Source organism: Nycticebus coucang, chromosome 8 (assembly GCF_027406575.1).
Source record: "Nycticebus coucang isolate mNycCou1 chromosome 8, mNycCou1.pri, whole genome shotgun sequence".
NCBI classification, from domain to species: domain Eukaryota; kingdom Metazoa; phylum Chordata; class Mammalia; order Primates; family Lorisidae; genus Nycticebus; species Nycticebus coucang.
The window spans coordinates 15204982-15218332 of record NC_069787.1 but is presented as its reverse complement, the minus strand read 5'-3'; positions in this window follow the sequence as shown (position 1 = coordinate 15218332).

Here is a 13351-nt window from a genome sequence, read left to right as displayed (position 1 = left end):
AGTCATCTAGAACAGTCTGTATTTCATTCAAAACCTGTTTAAATCGAGACAGCAAAGGCAGGGACTAGAGTTTGACTTTACCAGGCTGGCTTTGAACTGGGTTTGAGATGGACTATCATTCTATTGTGAGATTGTGAACTTTCCATTTATGATGGCAACTGTGGGCTCGGGGAACTGTGAGTTGAGATTAATATAAATCCATCTGGATGGAATTTTCCAGGCAGTACTTACCTTCCTATAACTTAAAAACACAAGTCTCGGAGGCGGAGCAAGATGGCGGCCAAGTAACAGCTTTCTTGCATCTGGGCACCGTGAGTCTGGGGAGATAGGACTCCAGGCATCTCTGGCTGGTGGGATTTGCCTATCATCACCCCTGTGAGGATACAGGGAGTCAGCAAGAGACTTCTGGACCCCAAGAGGAGGACTAAAACAGTGGAAAAATGGCAAGTGGTCATGTGTGTTCAATCCGTCTAAACCCGCCCGCAACTGTAAGTTCAGTAGCAGCGAGACTGCAAACCAGAAAGGCCTTACCTGTGAACTGTTTTGGTGTCTTTGGACTTGGCACTCAGTGGAACTGCCTTGGGGAGAGCCTGAGCGGGAGTGCAGAGAACTTTGGCCATTGTCTAGGGCCCCAGTCTGAGCCACTGAGCCAGACGGAGCTAATAGTGTTTGGCTGTGGGTCACAGGGAGCCATTGTGAGCGATCTGCCCCGTCAAGCTCCGCCCTCAGGGTCGCAGAGCTAGAATCGGGTGGGAGCTGGTAACCCAGTGACCAAGTAGCCTAAGGGTGGGGTCTGAGCCGCCTTGCAGCCCTAACCCTCAGGGGCAGAGTGAGACTGGTTTTGGCACACTGGGTAAGTGGATAGCCACTTCAGCAGTGATTCCAGCGACAAGCACTTTCCTGGGAAAGCTTCTGCTCAGCAAGTTTACAAGTTCAAAGTGCCTTTTAAGTGGGCTGAAGAGAGATTTAGGGTGTCTACCTGCTGGAGTTTGAGAAATCAGCAGCCTCCAGTCGTATCAGAACTGTGATTAACATCTCATACCCCAGAAGACCATGTGTTGCCCAGACAATATTCAATAACATATACATACTGCTTTGTTTTTGGTTGTGTTTTTTTTTTTGTTTGTTTATTTTGATGTTGTTGATGTTGTTTTGTTTTTTAATTTCAACCTTTTCCATACAGATCCTTTTTCTTTCTCAATTTTTCTAGTTTAATTATAATTTCCCATTGCTGCCTTTTTCAATAACTAGAACTTCATTTTTGCTAGTGTTTCTACCGCTATTATTTGTTTTTTCACCCAATTTTATCCCATAAAGTTTTCTGTTTGCTTGTTTTGGTTTGATTTATAGCATTTTTGTCTTTCGTCTCTACTTGGTGGAGGTGGGGTACTGTGTCTGATCAGGTTAGCAAAGAGCTGCTGACCTCAAGGGAACCACCCAACTGGGCACCCCCAGAAGGTGGTTTTTTTTTTTAAGGTTGTGTCAAAGTACCCTACTGTACACCTATATTGCTCTGTCTCCCTCTTTCTGTGCCTCTCTTCTTTTTGTCAATATTACTTTTACCCACCGAGTCTCCTTTCTCTATTTTTCTTTTTTTTTCTTATCACTCAATCCTGCTTTCTTTCATCCCTTTTTTTGCTCTTCAACCTTCTCACCCTTCTGGTCCTGTAACCCTTAGTCCACAGGCACGAGAACTTAAAGAGCAAGAGGAAGTGAAAGGAAAATTAGGCAAGGAAACAGATAAAAGAAATCACTCATGAGGAAGAATCAACAGAAAACTCCAGGCAACATGAAGAACCAGTCCAGAACAACCCCGCCAAGGAACCATGAGCTACCTACTACAGATGATTCCACCTATGAAGAAATGTTAGGAATGACAGAAAGAGAATTTAGAATACACATGTTGAAAACAATGAAAGAAATGATGGAAAAGATGAAGGAAACTGCTAATAAAGTGGAAAATAACCAAAAGGAAATCCAAAAACAGAATCAAATAAGAGATGAACGATATGAAGAATATAAAAAGGATATAGCAGAGCTGAAGGAACTGAAACAGTCAATTAGGGAACTTAAAGATGCAATGGAAAGTATTGGCAACAGGTTAGACCATGCAGAAGAAAGAATTTCAGAGGTAGAAGACAAAGTTCTTGAGATAACTCAGATATAAAAGAGGCAGAAAAGAAGAGAGAGAAAGCAGAACGTTCCCTGTCAGAATTATGGGACTTTATGAAGCGTTCCAACATACGAGTTATAGGAATTCCAGAAGGGGAAGAAGAAATGCCCCAGAGGAATGGAAGCCATACTAGAGAATATTATAAAAGAAAATTTCCCAAATATCACCGAAGATTCGGACACACTGCTTTCAGAGGGATATCGGACCCCAGGTCGTCTCAACTCTAACTGAGCTTCTCCAAGACACATTGTGATGAACCTGTCCAAAGTCAAGACAAAAGAAAAGATTCTGCAAGCTGCCAGGAGTAAGCGCTAGTTGACCTACAGGGGCAAATCCATCAGAGTGACTGCAGACTTCTCTAATGAAACTTTCCAAGCAAGAAGACAATGGTCATCTACCTTTAATCTACTTAAACAGAACACTTTCCAGCCCAGAATTCTGTACCCTGCTAAGCTAAGCTTCAAAATTGACGGAGAGATCAAATCATTTACGGATGTACAAACATTGAGGAAATTCGCCACAACAAGACCAGCTCTACAGGAAATACTTCAACCTGTTCTGCACACTGACCACCACAATGGATCAGCATCAAAGTAAGAACTCAGAAATTAAAGGACAGAACCTAACCTCCACACTGATGCAAAAGATAAAACTAAGCAATGGACTCTCACAAAATAAGATGAATAGAATGCTACCACACTTACCAATTATCTCAATAAATGTTAATGGCTTGAATTCCCCACTGAAGAGACATAGATTGGCTGACTGGATTAAAAAACAGAAGCCGTCTATTTGCTATCTGCAAGAAACACACCTGGCTTCAAAAGACAAATTAAAGCTCCGATTCAAGGGTTGGAAGACAATTTTTCAGGCAAATGGCATTCAGAAGAAAAGAGGAGTTGCAATCTTATTTTCAGATACATGTGGATTTAAAGCAACTAAAGTAAAAAAAGACAAAGATGGTCACTTTATATTGGTCAAGGGAAAAATACAACAAGAAGACATTTTAATTCTAAATATCTATGCACCCAATTTAAATGCTCCCAGATTCTTGAAACAGACCTTACTCAGTCTGAGCAATACGATATCTGATAATACCATAATAACAGGGGACTTTAACACTCCTCTTACAGAGCTGGACAGATCCTCTAAACAGAAATATAACAAAGATATAAGAGATTTAAATGAGACCCTAGAACAACTGTGCTTGATAGACGCATACAGAACACTCCACCCCAAAGATAAAGAATATACATTCTTCTCATCACCCCATGGAACATTCTCCAAAATTGATCATATCCTGGGACACAAAACAAATATCAACAGAATCAAAAGAATTGAAATTTTACCTTGTATCTTCTCAGACCATAAGACACTAAAGGTGGAATCAAGTCTAACAAAAATGCTCGACCCCACCCAAAGACATGGAAATTAAACAATCTTCTGTTGAATAACAGATGGGTGCAGGAAGAAATAAAACAGGAAATCATTAACTTCCTTGAGCATAACAACAATGAAGACACAAGCTACCAAAACCTATGGGATACTGCAAAAGCAGTTTTGAGAGGAAAATTCATTGCTTTAGATGCCTACATTCGAAAAACAGAAAGAGAGCACATCAACAATCTCACAAGAGATCTTATGGAATTGGAAAAAGAAGAACAATCTAAGCCTAAACTCAGTAGAAGAAAAGAAATATCCAAAATCAAATCAGAGATCAATGAAATTGAAAACAAAAGAATCATTCAGAAAATTAATGAAACCAGGAGTTGGTTTTTTGATAAAATAAATAAAATAGATAAACCACTGGCCAGACTAACGAGGAATAGAAAAGTAAAATCTCTAGTTACCTCAATCAGAAATGATAATGGGAAATAACAACTGATCCCACAGAGATACAAGAGATCATCTCTGAATACTACCAGAAACTCTATGCCCAGAAATTTGACAATGTGAAGGAAATGGATAAATATTTGGAATCACACCCTCTCCCTAGACTTAGCCAGGAAGAAATAGAGCTCGTGAACAGACCAATTTCAAGCACCGAGATCAAAGAAACAATAAAAAATCTTCCAACCAAAAAATGCCCTGGTCCAGATGGCTTCACACCAGAATTCCATCACACCTTCAAGGCAGATATTATTCCTGTACTGCAGAAATTATTCCAAAAAATGGAGGAAGAAGGAATCTTCCCCAACACATTCTATGAAGCAAACATCACCCTGATACCAAAATCAGGAAAAGACACTAACAAAAAGGAGAATTTCAGACCAATCTCATTCATGAATATAGATGCAAAAATCCTCAACAAAATCCTAGCCAATAGATTACAGCTTATCATCAAAAAAGTCATTCATCATGATCAAGTAGGTTTCATCCCAGTGATGCAAGGCTGGTTTAACATATGCAAGTCCATAAACGTTATCCACCATATTAACAGAGGCAAAAATAAAGATCACATGATCCTCTCAATAGATGCAGAAAAAGCATTTGATAAAATCCAGCATCCTTTTCTAATTAGAACACTGAAGAGTATACGCATAGGTGGCACATTTCTAAAACTGATTGAAGCTATCTATTGCAAACCCACAGCCAATATTTTACTGAATGAAGTAAAACGGAAAGCTTTTCCTCTTAGAACTGGAACCAGACAAGGTTGTCCTCTGTCACCTTTACTATTCAACGTAGTGCTGGAAGTTCTAGCCAATACAATTAGGCAAGACAAGGAAATAAAGGGAATCCAAATGGGAGCAGAGGAGGTCAAACTCTCCCTCTTTGCTGATGACATGATCTTATACTTAGAGAACCCCAAAGACTCAAGCACAAGACTCCTAGAAGTCATCAAAAAATACAGTAATGTTTCAGGATATAAAATCAATGTCCACAAGTCAGTAGCCTTTGTATATACCAATAACAGTCAAGATGAGAAGCTACTTAAGGACACAACTCCCTTCACCATAGTCTCAAAGAAAATGAAATACCTAGGAATATACCTAACGAAGGAGGTGAAGGACCTCTATAAAGAAAACTATGAAATCCTCAGAAAGGAAATAGCAGAGGATACTAACAAATGGAAGAACATACCATGCTCATGGATGGGAAGAATCAACATTGTTAAAATGTCTATACTTCCCAAAGCAATCTACCTATTCAATGCCATTCCTATCAAAATACCAACATCGTACTTTCAAGATTTGGAAAAAATGATTCTGCGTTTTGTATGGAACCGGAAAAAACCCCGTATAGCTAAGGCAGTTCTTAGTAACAAAAATAAAGCTGGGGGCATCAGCATACCAGATTTTAGTCTGTACTACAAAGCCATAGTGCTCAAGACAGCATGGTACTGGCACAAAAACAGAGACATAGACACTTGGAATTGAATTGAAAACCAAGAAATGAAACTAACATCTTACAACCACCTAATCTTTGATAAACCAAACAAGAACATACCTTGGGGGAAAGACTCCCTATTCAATAAATGGTGTTGGGAGAACTGGATGTCTACTTGTAAAAGACTGAAACTGGACCCACACCTTTCCCCACTCACAAAAATTGATTCAAGATGGATAAAGGACTTAAATTTAAGGCATGAAACAATAAAAATCCTCAAAGAAAGCATAGGAAAAGCACTGGAAGATATTGGCTTGGGGAAAGACTTCATGAAGAAGACTGCCATGGCAATTGCTACAACAACAAAAATAAACAAATGGGACTTCATTAAACTGAAAAGCTTCTGTACAGCTAAGTAGACAATAACCAAAGCAAAGAGACAACCTACACAATGGGAAAGGATATTTGCATATTTTCAATCAGACAAAAGCTTGATAACTAGGATCTATAGAGAACTCAAATTAATCCACATGAAAAAAGCCAACAATCCCTTATATCAATGGGCAAGAGACATGAATAGAACTTTCTCTAAAGACGACAGACGAATGGCTAACAAACACATGAAAAAATGTTCATCATCTCTATATATTAGAGAAATGCAAATCAAAACAACCCTCAGATATCATCTAACCCCAGTGAGAATGGCCCACATCACAAAATCTCAAAACTGCAGATGCTGGCGTGGATGTGGAGAGAAGGGAACACTTTTACACTGCTGGTGGGACTGCAAACTAGTACAACCTTTCTGGAAGGAAGTATGGAGAAACCTCAAAGCACTCAAGCTAGACCTCCCATTTGATCCTGCAATCCCATTACTGGGCATCTACCCAGAAGGAAAGAAATCCTTTTATCATAAGGACACTTGTACTAGACTGTTTATTGCAGCTCAATTTACAATCGCCAAAATGTGGAAACAGCCTAAATGCCCACCAACCCAGGAATGGATTAACAAGCTGTGGTATATGTATACCATGGAATACCATTCAGCCATTAAAAAAAATGGAGACTTTACATCCTTCGTATTAACCTGGATGGACGTGGAAGACATTATTCTTAGTAAAGCATCACAAGAATGGAGAAGCATGAATCCTATGTACTCAATTTTGATATGAGGACAATTAATGACAATTATGGTTATGGGGGCGAACAGAAAGAGGGAAGGAGGGAGGTGAGTGGGCCTTGGTGTGTCACAGTTTATGGGGGTAAGACATGATTGCAAGAGGGACTTTACCTAACAATTGCAATCAGTGTAACCTGGCTTATTGTACCCTCAATGAATCCCCAACAATGAAAAAAAAAAAAAAAAGGAAAAAAAAAAAAGAGTTATCTCGGGCCATGTATTGAATATAGAAACACTAAGGAAAGCTGGTTAGAAAAAAAAAGTCCATGCATACTTTTTGTGATATTCAACACCACAGATAAGCAAAAAATGTCCTCACAAAATCAGCATGCAGCCTGCAGGTTGGATGCCCGTGAAGGATCACTTGCAAAGACAAAGTAAATCTAACTTCAGTACTAAACCTGAACACTCAGTAGGAAAGTAGAAGTTTAGGGAGTTGGGATCCAAACAGGAAAGGAGTGATCTTTGTTCTCTTGCTACGTAGAATTCACAGTTGTTATTCAAATCATTCTCAAGCTCGGTTGGTCCCTGTATATGCTTAGGGCTGGTCACAGTTTCCCCAACATTGCAATCTCTTGTACATACCTTTGTCTCTGTATTATTTCTCTTTTCCCTTTATTCTCTACTACAAACACACCATGGTGCATAAAGAAAATAGTATTTTCACAACTTTTTAGTTACGTCCTTGATAAATAAGCTGTTTTTTGTTTTTGTTTTGTTTTTCCTCATGGATAATTGACAATTCTGAGGTAATATAGACTAAAGGAAGCAAAAAGACCAATGTCTTTGATCTTCATTGCATCTCAATTCTGAACAATTCTTACTGTATGCTGATTCCTACACTTTTTGTTTTAGAAATTTTAGTGTTGTAGGACAAGATGTTTTAATTCCAAATTTATCCCCTTTCCCCATAGCTAGCAACAACAGCATAAGTACTCAGGCTAAAATGTGCAAGTGATAACCTAGCCAAATGAATAATTTAAGGATCAGTGTAGCTGTACGTGTTCTTGACTACTTAGCTTGTTTTCTGTATTTCTCTCAGGTTTTTTTGATTTGTTTTGTTTAAAAAAAGTATATATTTTTTCTTTTAAACCTATTGAAAAAAAATTTTTTTTCCCAGTGGGAGAAGTCAAAGGCACAATCAGAGTGGACTGGTGGTATTGGTCAATACAAAGCCAAGCAGAGCTCTGGAGGGACTGGGAATATTATCCAGGCAGAGGTTCGGTGATAAAATTTGGAGTGATAGTGTAGAACCTTGGTCTTTGGAATAAGACTGAACTATAAAGTCTGGGCAGGATTAGCAGCAAGGAGAGCTTCATGCTGAGTCTTGTGACAGGTTGAACCAGAGATTTAAAAATTCTTCTGGCCTGGGAAATAATGGGTTCCTGAGAGGGGTTTGAGCCTTCTGGTGATTGTGTGATGCTAGGGCAGCAAATAGGCAGATCCTGACTGTGCCATGTAAGAGCACATGGGGGATGAGAACATTTCTAGGCAACATTTCCGGTTCAGAGCAGTCATTGAATTTTGGGATTTTGGGGCAAGGTCACTGTGTTCGGGGTCCCCAAGATTCACCCTCCAGGTTTGCTGATTTGCTAGAGGAACTCGTCGGACTTATTGTGAAGTCGTACTCAAAACTAAGATTTATTTCAGGGAAAGGATATAAAACAAAATCGGCAAAAGGAAAATGTACACGGGGTGAGGTCCGGAGGGACCAGTCATAAGCTTCCAAATGTCCTTCCCCAGTGGAGTCACACAGGATGTGCTTAATTCCTCCAGTGCTGAATTGTGACCACACACGTGAAGTGTCATCTACCAGGAAAGCACATTAGACACTTGCTGCCCGAGGTTTCTACGGAGGACTGATTATGGACTGCTTGGAATATATAAAAATTCCAGGCTCCCAGAAGGAAAGGAGGTGTTCTGTATATACCACCTTGTTTGTACTAACTGTTTATGTTCAGGCAGAGCGAACCACTTTGATCAGGTAGGGGAAGGCAGGGGCCCTCCTGCAATCCAAGTTCCCAGATGGTAGCTAAGGGCAGCTTTGCAAGGGAGCCTTCCTAAGCACAGCACTCTAAGATCAGCTATGTTAAACTCTTCTGTGACTGTCTAACCCCTACTGCTGTCAAACCCTGGAATGGCTGCCCCTCCTGCACAGGGAGAATCTGGCAGAGATGGAGGATTCTTATTTTGGGCATTTGGAACAAATGCATGGAGATTATTTCTGTATCAGGCTCCCTGGTGGGTGAGGACCCGGGGCATTCTGGGTACAGTAGGCCCAGATTTCATGTCTTGTTGGAGTCCTAGGACACGGTGTTCTGTTTACTGTCCCTGATTTCCCTTCAGCAGGACTGTCTGTCACTCCCCACTTCCTTCCAGGCTGTGGGGGAGAGTCTGCCAACTTGACTGGAGTGAGGCCCACTGAGCTCCCCATAGCTCTCCTCACCCAGTTTTTGCTGTTAAGTTCCTAAAGGCAGGATCCATATCAGATTCATTCTCCAAACCCCTGTGAGTTCCAGGACAGGGACGAGCACATAGTAAATGGTAAGTGCTTAACAAATGCTTTCTGAGTCAGATAGAGGGGTTGGCACCGATCAACCACCGGGTCTCACTCAAAGGCAGGCTTCAAACCTTGTGCATAAAGACCCAGATCTTCTTACCAATTTAAGATTGTGAAGGAGAGAAAACTCCCAGCTGAGTCTGAAAGGAAAACTTAAGCGAGAGAAGCTAAAAATAAACAGCGACTCGGGATTCCTCAATTCTGACACGCCGTGACAGCAGCGAGTGTCAGGCGGCTCTGGGTGGTGAAGCAGAGGAATACATTTAGAAAGCTTAATGAGGGGGGATTCTATAACTGCCTGGAAAGCCTAAGCCACCAAATGGAATGAAATTTTCCTAGACAGGAGCGCAATATTCCCTCCCCCAATACCGCTTAAGTGTCTGGGCGACATGACCCACTTTCTTACTTCCTGGATGAAATCAGGTCACCAGTCCCTGGGAGAGTGGAGTCCACTGAGCCCGAAGCACCATCTCTGACTCCAAACCCAGAGCAGCTGAAACCCCATCCTCGGGACTTCTTTCGGGACATAGAGTCATCGTCGCTGGGTATTAACAACGGTTTCAGCCTTTGAGTCATTAATGGTTTTCAGAACTGTTGAATTGCAGACAGCGTGCGCAGTTTCACGCGGGTGGGCGAGACATGAGCCCGACCCAGCAGAAGAGCCCGACCGAGCACAAGTGCCCGACTGCAGCTGGGCAGCCGTGGGCTCCCCTTCTCTACTGGCCTGGCCTTGTTTCTGCGCAGGCCCAGGGGCCCCTGCAGGGCAGGACGCTGTGGGCAGCTGTGCGGTTTCTGCTCCTGGACCGGGAGGACGCGAGCCTGAGCGCACAGCCTGAAAACATCGAGTACTCCAACCCTCTCATTCATCAATAAGGAAACGGAGGCCTGGGGTGAAGTTAGGATCAGAGCGGTGATCTCAAGGCAGGAATAGTGACTCTCAACCCATTGCCAATTTAGAGTCTTCCTAAACCCTGGGGTCTCACTGGCCCACCCAGCACAGCCTTTGAGCAGGAATCACGGGGCAGGCTGTTGTGTCCATCTTAGAGAAAAGGGGAAACGCCCGCGTGTGTAGGTAGGTGTGTTTTCAGAGGTGCCGGCTCCACCGGGTAACCTGCAACCCGTGCTTTAAGCACTGACGGCGAAAGAAAAGCTGAGAAACTCTCCCCTTACCAGAGCAGTGGGGTCCCGATAAGGACACCAGTAATAAAAGAATACAGCCTGACTCCAGCTGTGGCCTTAACTGGGACTCGAACTTTGTCTGACTGTGACTCCTACTACCACTACCAGCCACAGGGGGCAGAGTTATTATTTTCAGGTTACCACCCAAGTGTAGATTCCAGGGGGCAGGATTTTTTCTTCTTTGGCTCTGCACTGTATCTCCAGGGCCACATTCATAGTTGGTGCTAAATAAAATTTTGAGATTTTTATGGACTGTATTATATCTCCCCCCCCACCCCATTCTCATGTTGAAGTAGAAGCTCTAGCACTTCCCAATGTGACTGTATTTAGAGATAGGCCTTTACAGAGGTAATTATGGTGAAATGAATTCCTTTGTGGGCTCCAATCTGATCTGACTAGTGTCCTTGCAAGAAGAGATCAGGACACATCAGGCCCAGGGGGAAGACCACGCAAAGACACAGGGAGAATCTGACTGTCTGCAAGCCAAAGAGAGGAGCCCCAGAGAAACTGACCCTGCCAACACCTCCATCTTAAACTTCCAGCCTCCAGGATTGTGAGGAAATGCATTTTTGTTGTTTAAGCCACTTAGTCTGTGGTATTTTGTCATGGCCACCCTGAAAAACTAATGGAGATTGAAGACAGAATCCTTAGCTAGGTGGACTTTTTCTGAGTTCTCAGCTCTGACAACTGTCTGACATTACACATTTCATATTCCTATAAAAGGAAAGATGAGGGATGAAAACCTCTCGTTCAAAAGATTTTGAATGGTTACTGATTCAAGGTTACCTTTAGCAAGTCATGAACATTTATTCTCTTTGTAGCACACATTCCAAACTGACTATAATCAGTAATGGCTTCTTTCTGCATAGTCCCCTGATTTTTGTTGTCAAAATGCTTAGAAGCTTTTTTGTCTTTTTATTTTAATTTTTACAAAGCAGACGAGGAAGTGAGAGGCACAGGTAATAACAAAACTATGAAACTAATTAAAACCTCAAATTATTAACTAGAAGGAGTTGACAGAATGTCTCTTTTAACAAAACTGTGAATATGAAGGTTTTTGTTGATGTTCCTAATTTCTTAGAAGAAACAAGTGCTTCCTTCTTTATCCAACACCCCTCCCACACACACCAAAGTAAAAAGTAACCTTGACATGTTTACCTTAAATTACAAAAACAAAGTTTTATGGGAGACCACACTATTTGCAAACTGTCTTGAGGAGGATCATTAGAGACATTGGGATCGCTGTTTCTGGCAGGCATTTTGCTAGAATTGACCAGCCTGCTTTTAAAGCTGGGGGGTAGGGGGACAGCGGGACCAGCAATGAAAACCTGTCCTAAGATACAAATTCTGTGACAGCATCTAAACTTCCAGTGTTACCAATCTCTTTTCAATACTTAGAATGTTCCTGAAACAGGTCAAGTGGTTAGACATGCAGCTCTGGAGTCAACCTTTCTAAGCTTCCTTTTTCTCATCTGGAAAATAGGCATAATGATAGGTTATACTACATGGGATTTTTTTGGAGAAATAAATGAGGTGAGTTTAGTCTAGGAAATTAAGAACTTAAGAAAAGCTACTAGCTTTCTGGCTAGTATGGAGACTCTAGTCAGTAGTCAAGTATTCGCAGAGAAGGGGAATTTGCTAGCTTCACTTTTCCTTTGGCTTAGAAAAAAGCCAGTAAACTGGGAGTGAGAAGGCTCTGATATGTCACTTACCAGTCTTGTCTCATTTGAAGAGTCACTTTATCTAAGCCACAGTTTATTCATTTGGAACACCCTGGTTGCTGGTTAGCATACCTTGCAGGATGGCAGTGGGGACTAAATGAGAGGTAGTTTATGTCAGCTGTAAAGTGCTGTGCTTATCTACGGTGTTATTATTGTCCTTCGGAGCTGTGCAGAGCAAACCTCAGCCTTTTAGCATAGTTATTCCCAAGTTTGTCCTATTTTGGACCCAGAAAAATGAATGTCCTTTGAATGTAAGTGATTCCTAAAATGTATTCCATGAAAACAAGTGTCCTGTGACAAGTTGCAAGGCAGACCTGGGGGCGCAGAGTTTCTGGTCTAATAAGCTTGGCAAAAACACTGTTCTTCTTACTACCTTTAGAGATTGACAAGGCCTGCAGGTGTGTCTTTTGGCTTCTCTGTGCCACATGGGAAGGAGAGTTGTTTTAGGCCACACATTAATTACACAAATACCAACCAAAGCTGATGAACAAAAAATGAAAAAAAGTCTGTGCATAATTTTCATAATATCAACTGTTACAGATAAGCAAAAATATCCTCACATAATTGGTATGCGGCCCACAGGCCATAGGTTGGACATCCCTGGGCCTTAAAACATAATAAAAGTCCCTGGATTGAAGAAATCTGTTGAACTTTGTTTATTCATGTTCCTTAATGTATTTGGCTTCGGAACTCTCTTCCCCAAATACTCCTTACATCTTGCAGGACAGCATTTTGTAAATTCTGCCAAACCTTTGATATATTTGAAGAAACTTTGCAGTATCTGAGTCTTGTCTTCTCCTGGCTAAATGTCATTCATTCCTGTAACTATGCTTCATGGTGTTGGGGCTCTCTGATCGTCTCCATCATTCTTTTTTTCTTTTTTGAGACAGAGTCTCACTCAGTCACCCCGGCGTTGAGTGCTGTGGCCTCATAGCTCATAGCAATGTCAAACTCTTGGGGACAAGGGATTCTCTTGCCTCAGCCTCCCCAGCAGTTGGGACTACAGGCACTGCCACAACGCCCCGCTGTTTTTAGAGACAGAGTCTCACTCTAGCTCCTGCTGGTCATGATCATTCTTTTTCCTATGTCTGGAGCATCCGTTTGTGTTTGTGGGACCTGTGGGTGAGCACGAGATTCCAGGTGTGGCTTGGTGATTAGACTAGACAGGGGCAGTCGCACTCTGGGACTCTAGGCTTCCTCCGGAAGAG